Raw genomic sequence first — 11,674 nt, 5'->3', positions numbered from 1 at the left:
GTGACCCAAACTTTCATTTCCGAAGGGTCTGGGCCATTTGTAGTCCTGCCATCACAGGGCATGGTAATACTAAGAGATGCCCTAATGTATCTCTTGTATTTCACGCATACTCTTCCTTACCTCTGTCGTGGAGTGATAAACTGATTTCATCTTGATAATTCGGGTCAGTCATCCAAGCCAACACTGTAACTCCCTTCTTAGCCGTTGACTTAAACGTAGGAGGAGCCCAAAGTTTCCAGGTGGCAATCTTAACTTCCAGTTTAATGGAATCATTGTTGTGTCTCCTGGTGGCAGCATTCCTCCCTCTGGAACTAAGACTTCTAGACCAGCAGAACCTAATGTCACAGAAACAGGAAGCAAAAATTTTGCTAGTGGATCACTAGGGGTGATGGTGAGTGGTGCTACTTCCACTTTCCCCCTTTGATTCCCGGACCCGTGAATCCTGGCTATGGGAGAAAGAGTACCATATATTGGACGCTGATTCAGAGCATACATGGCCTTGTGGAGAACTTTGCCCCAGCCCTGCAAAGTATTCTCACTTAGTAAGCATTGTAATTGTGACTTCCAAAGGCCATTCCACTGTTCTATTAATCCAGCTACTTCAGGATGATGGGGAACATGGTAAGACTAGTGAATTCCATGAGCATGAGCCCACTGCCACACTTCTTTAGCCATAAAGTGTGTGCTGTGGTCACAGGGAATGCTGTGTGGAATACCATGATGGTGGATAAGGCATTCCGTGAGTCCACAGATGGTGGTCTTGGCAGAAGCACTGCACGCAGGATAGGCAAACCCATATCTGGAGTAAGCATCTATTCCGGTGAGGAGAAACCTCTGCCCTTTCCATGATGGAAGAGGTCCAATATAATCAACCTGCCACCAGGTAGCTTGCTGATCACTCCGAGGAATGGTGCCATATCAAGGGCTCAGTGTTGGTCTCTGCTGCTGGAAAACTGGGCACTCAGCAGTGGCCCTAGCCAGGTCAGCCTTTGTTCTCCACATTTCGTCAAAGATATTATGTATGGAGCCACTAATGTCCTTGCCTCTCATGAGCGGTGAATCAGTAGTGTCAAATGCATTTATTTTGCATAACTCTCTAAACAGTTCATGCCAAGGACTATCAATGTTCTCCATACTATTAGAAGAGAGTCCTTAGCATTTTGGGGCAAATCATATTAAGCAGCCAACTCCAGAAACCCCAAAACCATTGAAACCACTCTATTTTTAATATTCTGTTCCTCTAGAACCACACCTGATACCAAAATCTGTATTAGTCAGATACGTATGTATAATATATATGTATAATATATACATATATATAATATATACATATATATAATATATACACATATATATACACATATATATATAATATATACATATATATATATATATTATATATATATATATATATGAGTTATTAACTCACACGATCACAAGGTCCCACAATAGGCCATCTGCAATCTGAGGAGCAAGGAGAGCCAGTGCAAGTCCCAAAACTGAAGAACTTGGAGTCTAATGTTCCAGGGCAGGAAGCATCCAGCATGGGAGAAAGACGTAGGCTGGGAGGCTAGGCCAGTCTAGCCTTTTCACATTTTTCTGCCTGCTTTATATTCACTGGTAGCTGATTAGATTGTGTCCACACAGATTAAGGGTGGGTCTGCCTTTCCCAGCCCACTGACTCAAATCTTAATCTCCTTTGGCAACACCCTCGCAGACACACCCAGGATCAATATTTTGCATCCTTCAATCCAATTAAGTTGACACTCAATATCAACCATCACACCTACAAAATATAGGGCAAACCCAGTGACATGGCACACTGGATTATAGTCAATTAACAACAATTATTTTGTGGGGACCAGACAGTTTCAGGATGGGAAGAGATGGCATTATCTTACAAAGACAACACAGTACCACGTAGGCCAATGTGGAAGACCACCAGTAATCTTTGGATCTATCTAAGACACCCTTTGCTATATCATGGAACCAGTTAATTAGGCAAAACAGTAAGTTAAAGCTGACCAGGTGTCATCAGTTAAAGTTAGGCCATCCTATTCTTGATACCAATTGGTTTAGTCATCTCCAATTCACCCAAATAGCGAGAAAGGAATTCCCACCATAGGGTTATGGCGATGGCTGAATATATGATGCTTAACATTGAAAAGATGAGAATTATAGCAGTTTATTAGTAACATATACTCACAGCTTGGGGGAGGAAGACACTGAATACCATGTAGGGCCACACAAGAGTTAAGATAATAGTTCATATCAACAGAATAAAAAACAAAAATCACACAGTCATACCAATAAGTGCAGAAAAGGCATGTGACAAAGTCTAATATTCTTTTATAATAAAAAAAATCAAGAACTAGGAATAGAAGTAACTTTCTCATCATGATAAAGATATTCTAGAAAAACCCACCGCTAACATTATACTTAACTGTGGAAGACTAGATGCATTTCCCTCATGTCTGAAATAAGTCAAAGATGCCCATTCTTGCCACTTCCATTCATCACCATACTGGAGGTTCTAGCCAGGGCAATTGGGCAAGAAAAAGAAAAAAAAAGGCATTCAGATTAGCAAGGAAGAATTAAACTATTTCTACTGACGATGTCAGGGCTTGTATATAGAAAATCCCAAGGAATGCACTAAAAAACTGATAGAACTAATAAACAAGTTTAGCAAATTATAGTTTACAAGAGCAACATACAAAAATCAATTGTATTTCTACACATTTGTGATGAACAATCCAAGGAAAAAAAGAAACTATTTCATTTATAGTATTATCAAAAGGAACAGAATACTTTGGAATAAATTTAACCAAATAAGTGCAAAATTTATACTCTGAAAACTACAAAAAGCATTGTTAAAAGAAACTAATGAAGATCTAAATAATTGGAAAAAAACCACATGTTCATGAATTGGAAGAGTTAATATTGTTAAATGATAATATTATACAAGTTAATCTGCAGATACAATGCAAATCCTATTAGAATCTCAGCTGATTTTTATTTTAGAAATTGACAAGCTGATTCTAAAACTCATAAGAAATTTCAAGGTACCCAGAATAGCTAAGTAATATTGAAAAAGAAGAAAAAGCAGTCCTCACATTTCCTGATTTTAAAACTTACCATAAAGTTAGCAGTTAATAAGGTAATGTGATACTGCCAGAAGAACAAGCATGTATATCAATAGAGGGATTGAAAATCCAGATCATAAATCATATTCCAATGTACAACTGATTTTTGAGAAATGTCAATAATATTCAATTTAGAAAGTATATTCTTCACCACAAATGGTGCTGCAATAACTGTATAGTGACATGGAAAAGAAGAAAAAAAGCCAGACTCACCTGACACCATATACAAAAGTTAACTCAAAATAAATCAAACATCTAAATGTAAGAGCTAGAACTGTAGAGCTCATAGAAGAAAACAGGGTAAATTTTCACTACAGAGTTGGCAAAGTATTCTTAGATATGGTAAGTAGATATAACAGTTCCCCAAGTTATTCATTGTGGTGTTACACGGCCTATGAATTTCACTTCTAGGTGTATACCTAAGAGAAATAAAAACATACACTTACACAAAAACTTGTACATCAATGTTTATACCAGCATTATTATAATGGCCAAAGAGCAGAAACAATTCAAATGTCCATCAACTGATGAATAAACAAAATGTGGTATATCCCTAGTATTCATCCATATATGATAATATAATTTGTCCATGAAAAATTAAGGATGTACTGATGCATTCTACATGAATACCTTGAAAACATTATGCTAACTCAAAGAAACAAGTCACAAAAGACCACGTATATGATTCCATTCATATTAAATATTCAAAACAGGAAAATCTGTAGAAAAAGGACAACATTAGTGATTTCTCAGAGATATAGGAGGGAATGATATGATAGCTAATATCATAGCTAGTGTGTGGCTTTCTTTTTTTTTTCTTTTTTTTTTTTTTTTTTTGTTGAGACGGAGTCTCGCTGTCGCCCAGGCTGGAGTGCCGTGGCGCCATCTCGGCTCACTGCAAGCTCCGCCTCCCGGGTTCACGCCATGCTCCTGCCTCAGCCTCCCGAGTAGCTGGGACTACAGGCGCCCACCACCTCGCCTGGCCAATTTTTTTTTTTTTGTATTTTTCGTAGAGACGGGGTTTCACCATGTTAGCCAGGATGGTCTCGATCTCCTGACCTGGTGATCCGCCCGCCTCGGCCTCCCAAAGTGCTGGGATTACAGGCGTGAGCCACAGCACCCGGCCGTGGCTTTTTGTGATAAAAAATATATAACAACATTTACCATTCTAACCATTTTTTATTTCAATATTTATTTTAGATTCAAAGGGTACATGTGCAGGTTTGTTACAATGAGATGTTGTGTGATGCTGAAGTTTGGGCTTCTATTAATCCCATCACCCAGATAGTGAATGTAGTACCCAATAGGAAGGCTATCAGGCCTTGCTCCCACCGCCCCGCCGCCTTACTCCCTCCTTTTGTAGTTCCCAGTGTTTATTGTTCTTGTCTTTACATCCATGTGTACCCAAGATTTAACTCCTGCTTATAAGTGAGAACATGAGGTATTTGGTTTTCTGTTTCTGCATTAATTCACTTAGGATGATGGCATTTAGCTGCATCCATGCTGCTGCAAAAGACATGAGTTCATATTTTTATGGCTTTATAGTACCGCATGGTATATATGTATCACATTTCTTTAATCCACTCTTGATGCACACCTAGATTTATTCCATGTCTTTGCTATTGCAGTCTAACCATTTTTAAGCATGCAGTTCAGTGGTATTAAGTATATTCACAGTGTTATGGAATGATTGCCACCATTTGTCCTCAGAACTTCTTTTATATTCAAAAACTAAAATTCCACTTCCATTAAATACTAACTTCCCATCCCCCCCCCCACCCACTATACTATAAAGCTAGAGTAAATAAGACAGTGTGGTATTAATGCATGGATAGCAAATAGATGAAAGGAAATAAAGAATGTCCAGAAACAGATGCATACATATACAATTTCTTTATTCATGAGAAAGATTACTCTGTCATTGGGAAAGACTAAGTTTCTAGTTGAATTATGTTGAGTTGCTGCAAAATTGTGGATCTTGACTCCTACCTCACACCATGTACAATAATTGAAAAAGCATAAAAAGTAGAGACATAAAAACTGTTTTAGTTTTCTTGGGCTACTATAACAAAATACCATTGGCTGGATAACATAAACAACAGAACTTAATTTCTCATGGTTCTGGAAGCAGGGAAGTCCAAGATCCAGGTGATGACAGATTCAGTGTCAGACAAGGGCCTTCTTCCTGGTTTGCAAACAGTTGCCTTCTTGCTGTATCCTCACATGGCCTAAAGAGAGAACATCTTCATGTCTCTTCTTACAGTGGAACTAATATATTCATAAGGGCTTCATTTTCATGACCTAATTACCTCCTGAAGTTCCTACCTCCAAATACCAACACATTGCAGATAAGGACTTCATTTTCATGACCTAATTACCTCCTGAAGTTCCTACCTCCAAATACCAACACATTGCAGATTAGGACTTCAGCATGTTAATTTAGGGGAAACACAAACATTCAGTCCGTAGCAAGAACAGAGTGTAAAAACAAATAAAATGGCAGAATAGAAGCCAGTGAAGGAGACGGAGAAGGAATAATCCCAAAGATCAGAGAAAATATTGAATAATATAACAAGCAAATTTCATAAAAGAGGAATTCGTCAATTGTACTAAGTATTATGGAATAATTATGTATAGTATGGACTGAAAATAGGTTTTTGAATTGTGCAAATAGAAGGAAATTGGTAATTTTGTGACAGCAATTTTAATGGCAAGGTGAGGAACAGAAAGCAGGTTTTTGTGTGAACATAGTTAAACTGGAATTTTATTTCCTACAATTCCTTTCTCTGTATAGCTCTAGAATAACGTGGCTCTCTGGAAGTATTTTGTTTATTTGGAATGTGGATGAGAAACAGCAGATATCTTGTCTTACACTCAGGAGTTTAAGGCAAGACATAAGGAACTTTTGCAGCATATGAATATTATTGCTTATCTACTGGCTCACCTTTTTGGCATGGGGCAGAAGCCAGGCTCACAGCAACTCCTCCTCTTGCTGGATCTCCTTCAGCTTTTCTGATTCTTAGGTTATATGTTTGTTTAGTGACACAAAGGGCAAAATCTTCACCTCCAGATCACTCCTTCATCACAGTTGGAGGTTTGGAGGTAATGAGAGACTAATGAGAGATTTAGCCTATCCTTGTAGGTTTCAGTACACCCTAACAGATTGCAATTTGCTCCACTTCCTCCACTTCACATCTGTCATTCCATCCCAACTGCCTACCCTGCTGACTTTCAGGCTTCTGTACTATAAATAGAACTAAGAGTTTCTTCACACAGATGCTAGCCAGTTCCTACAGCTGTATAAGATCCAATCCCTTATCATTTGTGTGCATGTGTGTGTGCATATGTGTGTGTGTATGTGTGTGTGTGTGTGTTTCTCTTCTAGTGGCACCCTTCTCTTATTAAACTCTAACTGATTCACTCTGTGAAATGGGTTGAGAAATAGGTGAGAAGTGAAGAGAAGTAGAGTTGGTGAGAGTGTTCTATTAATCCTGAAGTTTAGGAATAAAGGATGAAGCGAAATAGTAAAGTTACCTGATGAGAAAGTGAGGTAGATAAATGGGTGTTTTTTTAGAGAATGAATCTGATCATATTGGCAGTTGAAATAGAAAGAACCCATCAAGAGAGAGATTGAAAATATAGCCATGAGGGAGGACAACTGATAGAATGAGAGAGTGAGCAAGTACAGGCGAGTTTATATCTTTTAAAAAGGAAAACATGTACTCAGAAATTATTTTAAGTAAGTCACGTTTCTTAATGCTGGGGATACAAAGATGAATAAAACATCCTTAGGTCTCCAGGGAGAATGGAAGCAGAGACAGATACACCATTTAATATAGTAATATTAAAACAATATATTGTAATAGGAATGGTAATGGAGATATACACAGAGTATATTTGGAATACAGATGGGGAACACTTAGTTTGGTCTCAAGGATTGCAGGCAACAAGATTCGGGGGATCAGGGAAAACTTCCTGTAAGGGATGATGCTTGAATTAAGCTGTGCAGGTTATTTATTTGCAGCTCCTCTTGCTGCACAGCCAATACTACTTCATAATTTACTGTTCTTTCTCATGTTCCTTAGGCTTAGAATGACCTTCCTCCACTTATTAGCTAAAAAAACCTCAGTAATAACACTTATTTGTTACTGAAATATGAAATGCAAAATGGATCAGAAGTCCAGTTAAACATGTCGGTTTAAAGATGTGTGCTAGCTTCTACTCCCAGGACTCGACTGAAATAAAAACAAGTGAATAGAAATTGCATACATCCACAAGGTCAAACAAAATGAGAGACATCAGCAAACCAGAAGGATGTAAACATTATTGGAAGCTGGAAAGCACATGAAGAAATAGGAATTCACTTAGCGGAGTTGGAAGGGCTGAAACCAACGCAATGACACTGGAAAAAATCAAGGAGGAATAAGCCAAAAATATGCTGCGGAGCCCAGAAATATAGTAATAATAGGAGATGTTAGTTTCCTCCAAAGGCAGAGGAAAAAGTTGAAGACAGGAAGATTGATTGCAAGTTTGTAGGGGAAACAATTAGAACTCAGGAAATCAGTCTTAGTTTCCCCTAGCAGAAGATTAGAGGGTTATTTTCTACGGAAATGTTTATAGGGAAAATAAACCCTAGGAAATGTTTCCCTAGAAAATAAATCCTCTCAAGAGAAAATATCACCATTGGACAACTCCTATCCATAAACATATAGCTTCTAAGTCACATCTTAGTATCTGCCTCTTAAATATGAGTTGGCAGCCAAGAATTGCCCAGTATTTGAAGGAAGACTTTAACAATAGCAGACACCAAAACAAACAAACAAACAAAAAAACTTAGAGGAAGCAAAATCAATGCAAAAAGCAGAAGGAAATCATAAAAATAGAACTTTAATTAGTATCCTAAGTAATAGGAATAAATAAAAAATACATTGTTTTCATGACATAAGAGCAGTACAGTATAAAAAAGAAGTATTAAAAGAAGAACAAAAGGTTCTTGAAAATAAAAATACTATAGTTATCATTTAAAAACTAATCAGTAGAAGGATCAGATGATACATTTGAGCATGTGTTCCAGAAAAGAAAAATAAATAAATAAATGTAAAATAGTAGAGTAAATAAAGGAAAAGTAGAGGATCCTTACATAAGATTCACATTTTGATAATAATGGCCCTGGGAAAAGAGAAGAAATGGAATTGTAAAGAAAATTCATTTTAAAAATAAAGAAAATTTCCCAGAACTGAAAGTACCTTCATTTCCAGATGGAAAAGACCTACCAAATGGCCAGCACAATGAATCCAAGCAGAAAGAAGGCATAATTTATGAAATTGGGGAACACTGGGATGAAGAAAAAATTACAAAAACCTTCAAGGAGAAGAAAAATCTTTTTGTTTCATTGATATTTTTGTATTTTTTTTAAATTTCAACTTCATTTATTTCTGCTCTCATCTTTATTATTTTTTTTCTTCTACTAATTTTGGGTTTGGTTTCCTCTTGGTTCTCTAGTTATTTAAGATGCATCATTAGATTCTTCATTTGAAGTTTTTCCTCTTTTTTGATGTAGGCACTTACAGCTATAAACTTCCTGCTTAGTACTGCTTTTGCTGTATTCCGTAGGTTTTGGTATGTTGTGTTTTCATTACCATTGGTTTTTAGACATTTTTCAGTTTTCTTATGCTCTTCATTGATCCATTGGTCATTCAGGAGCATATTGTTTAATTTCCATGTATTTGTATAGTTTCCAAAATTCTTCTTGTTATTGATTTCTAGTTTTATTACATTGCGGTTAAAGATACTTGATATTATTTAAATTTTTTGTATGTTTTAAGACTCGGTTTGTGACATAACATCTGGTCTATTCTTGAGAATGATCCATGTGCTGAGGAAAATAATGTGTATTCTGGAGCCATTCGACAAAATGTTCTGTAAATAGCACTGTAGCCATCACAGCTGATGTGCTGAGTCTCACCTGAAGCCAGCAAGTCTCAGAAGCTCACCAAGGCCCTCTATGTAGTACCTGGCATTACTGCTGGTTATTCAGGGCCCAAGGGCTCTTCAGTTAGCAGGTGATGAGTGGTACCAGTAGTGGGTCCTTTTCTTTTTTTGAGATGGAGTCTCGCTCTGTCGTCCAGGCTGGAGTGCAGTGGCGCTATCTCGGCTCACTGCAAGCTCCACCTTCCGGGTTCACTCCATTCTCCTGCCTCAGCCTCCCGAGTAGCTCAGACTACAGGCGCCTGCCACCACACCCGGCTAATTTTTGTATTTTTAGTAGAGATGGGATTTCACCATGTTAGCCAGGATGGTCTCGATCTCCTGACCTCGTGATCCGCCCACCTCAGCCCCACAAAGTGCTGGGATTACAGGCGTGAGCCACTGCGCCCGGCTAGTACTGGGTCCTTTTCTTCAAGGCAGCAGGTTCCCTTTTGCCCCAGGGTATGTATAGAAATTTTACCTGGGATCTAGGGCCTAGAATGGGGGCCTCATGTCTCCGACCAGTGCCCTATCCTGCTATGGTTGAACTGGTATCTAAGATGCAAGACAAAGTCTTCTACACTCTTCCTTCTCTCCTCAAGTGGAAAAAAGTGATCTCTTTTGGAGCTGTGAGCTGTGCAGCTTCTTGGTAAGGGAGGGATGATACCAGCACTCCCTTAGCCACCCAGCTGGTGTCTCAGTATGTCGCGTGTCCCCCAGTCACTGTCTCTGGGCTTAGGTCAGCCCTATGACTTGTCTAAGAGTTGCAGTCCTCATGGCCTAGACTGCCTTTCATGTTTACCAAGAGCACTTTGGCACCCAGTGGCGGTGAGGTTTGCCGTTCAGAGCACTGGAATCAGTGATTTTCTTCTGGCTCAGGCTGTTCCCTCTGTGGGCGGGTGTCAGCTAAGAGTGGTCTGGTTTTCTGTCTTGCACTAACAGAACAGCGCTGAGTTCAATGCATCACAATTCCTGTGTTCTTCTTCCCTCAGGGCCCAGAAATGCTCCCCACACCAGGCTGAAGGTGCTGGGGGTGCGAGGGGCATGGCATTGGTGATTCAGGACTATTTTTTTCTATCTCTTCATTAAAACCCGGTTCTATGAGTGCTCACCTGATTTGTTATTCTTATAGTGGTGTTTTTTCTGTGTAGATAGCTGATACCTGTTAACTTGGTGTCCTTCTTTGTGAGGGGGGGTTGGGAGGGGTAGGAGGAGATGATCAGTGGAGCTTTCTATTCTGCCATCTTGCTCTGCCTCCTCTGGATGTATTGCTTTTATATATGATTTTATCTATTTACAATCAATTATGTTCCACTTAACCATATCTCTATTTCTTCCTCAGGAAGAATTATATTTTTTGATATTTTGTAAAAATTGTAAAACAGATGTTTTAAAAATGAATAATCCCAAATTTCACCCTCCACTTCAAGCACATTGTTTTTCATTTCCAGGAGATGTCGCTGTATATTCTTATTCTTTATTTTCTTATATAAACCCTAAGATGATTCACTGAGCCATCTCCCCCTGGGTCTGATCCCTGGTCTGAGTTATATGGTAATTATATTAAATATACTAAGCAATTTGGAGTGTGCAAATACTTTTACTTCCTCTTCTCACTCAGGTTTCTCTATTCATGAATTTATAAAGGTTTCACAATACACATTTGAGGTTACATTTTATAAAGGTCCAATATATATCTATTTAAATTTATTTCTAAGAACTGTTGTCATTATTAATTATGAAATGAAAAACTTCAGATAAATTAAATTTAAAAGTTTATTTGAGCAAAAGATGATTCATGAATTGAGCAGCCTCCAAACCAGAAGACGTTCATTGAGCTCCACTCTGCAACATGGGAAGGCAGTAATTACAGAGAGAAAACAAGAGTGATGTACAGAAATAGCTTGCTTGGTTACATCTGGCATTTGCCTTATTTGGTCATGATCTGATCAGTTGGCAGCCTGTGATTGGCTGAAGCTCATATGCTGTAATTATCTGTGACTCAGCTATTTGTTACAGAAATATACTCCAGAGTTAGGCTTTCAGTTTGTTTAAAAATTTAGGTTGCAGTTTTCTACACAGGGACTCAAGGTACCCAGGCTACTTCTGGTCAAACTTAAGTTGATTTAACATAATGAAGTTTTGTTATGTTAAATAAATGCTGTTGACTTTTCAATATTTATCTTATATCTGGCCAGTTTTTAATGTTGTTGTATTATTTTGAATATTTTTTAATCGACTAAAATTATTAATAACTATTTTATTAATAATTTTAGTAAACTAGGTTTTATAGGTATATAATTATGTCATAAGTGAATGATATACTATTCTTTTCTCTTACTAGTGTTTATCCCTTTTATTTCCTTTCGTGTCTTATTACTTTACCAACAATTTTCATTACAATATTTAAAAATAGAAGGTAGGTATTCTTGTTTGTTTCTAAAGTGAAGGAGAATGCCTAGAATTTTGTTATTGGTGAGTTTTTGTTTTGCTTTGTGAAATAGAAAATCTAATGTCACACCTCAATGAACTAGAGAAAAAAGAACAAACCAAACCCAAACCAG

The 11,674-nt window shown here is 37.8% G+C and overlaps 1 pseudogene; it reads left to right on the top strand.

Moving 5' to 3' along the window:
* Nucleotides 1-618: 618 nt before the first annotated feature.
* The window catches only part of LOC100612751 (small ribosomal subunit protein eS7-like), a 37,468-nt pseudogene continuing 26,412 nt past the window's right edge, over nt 619-11,674 (top strand).

Source organism: Pan troglodytes, chromosome X (assembly GCF_028858775.2).
Source record: "Pan troglodytes isolate AG18354 chromosome X, NHGRI_mPanTro3-v2.0_pri, whole genome shotgun sequence".
NCBI classification, from domain to species: Eukaryota; Metazoa; Chordata; class Mammalia; order Primates; family Hominidae; genus Pan; species Pan troglodytes.
Note: the sequence above shows the minus strand (reverse complement) of the source record. Positions and strands in the feature narration are given on the sequence as shown.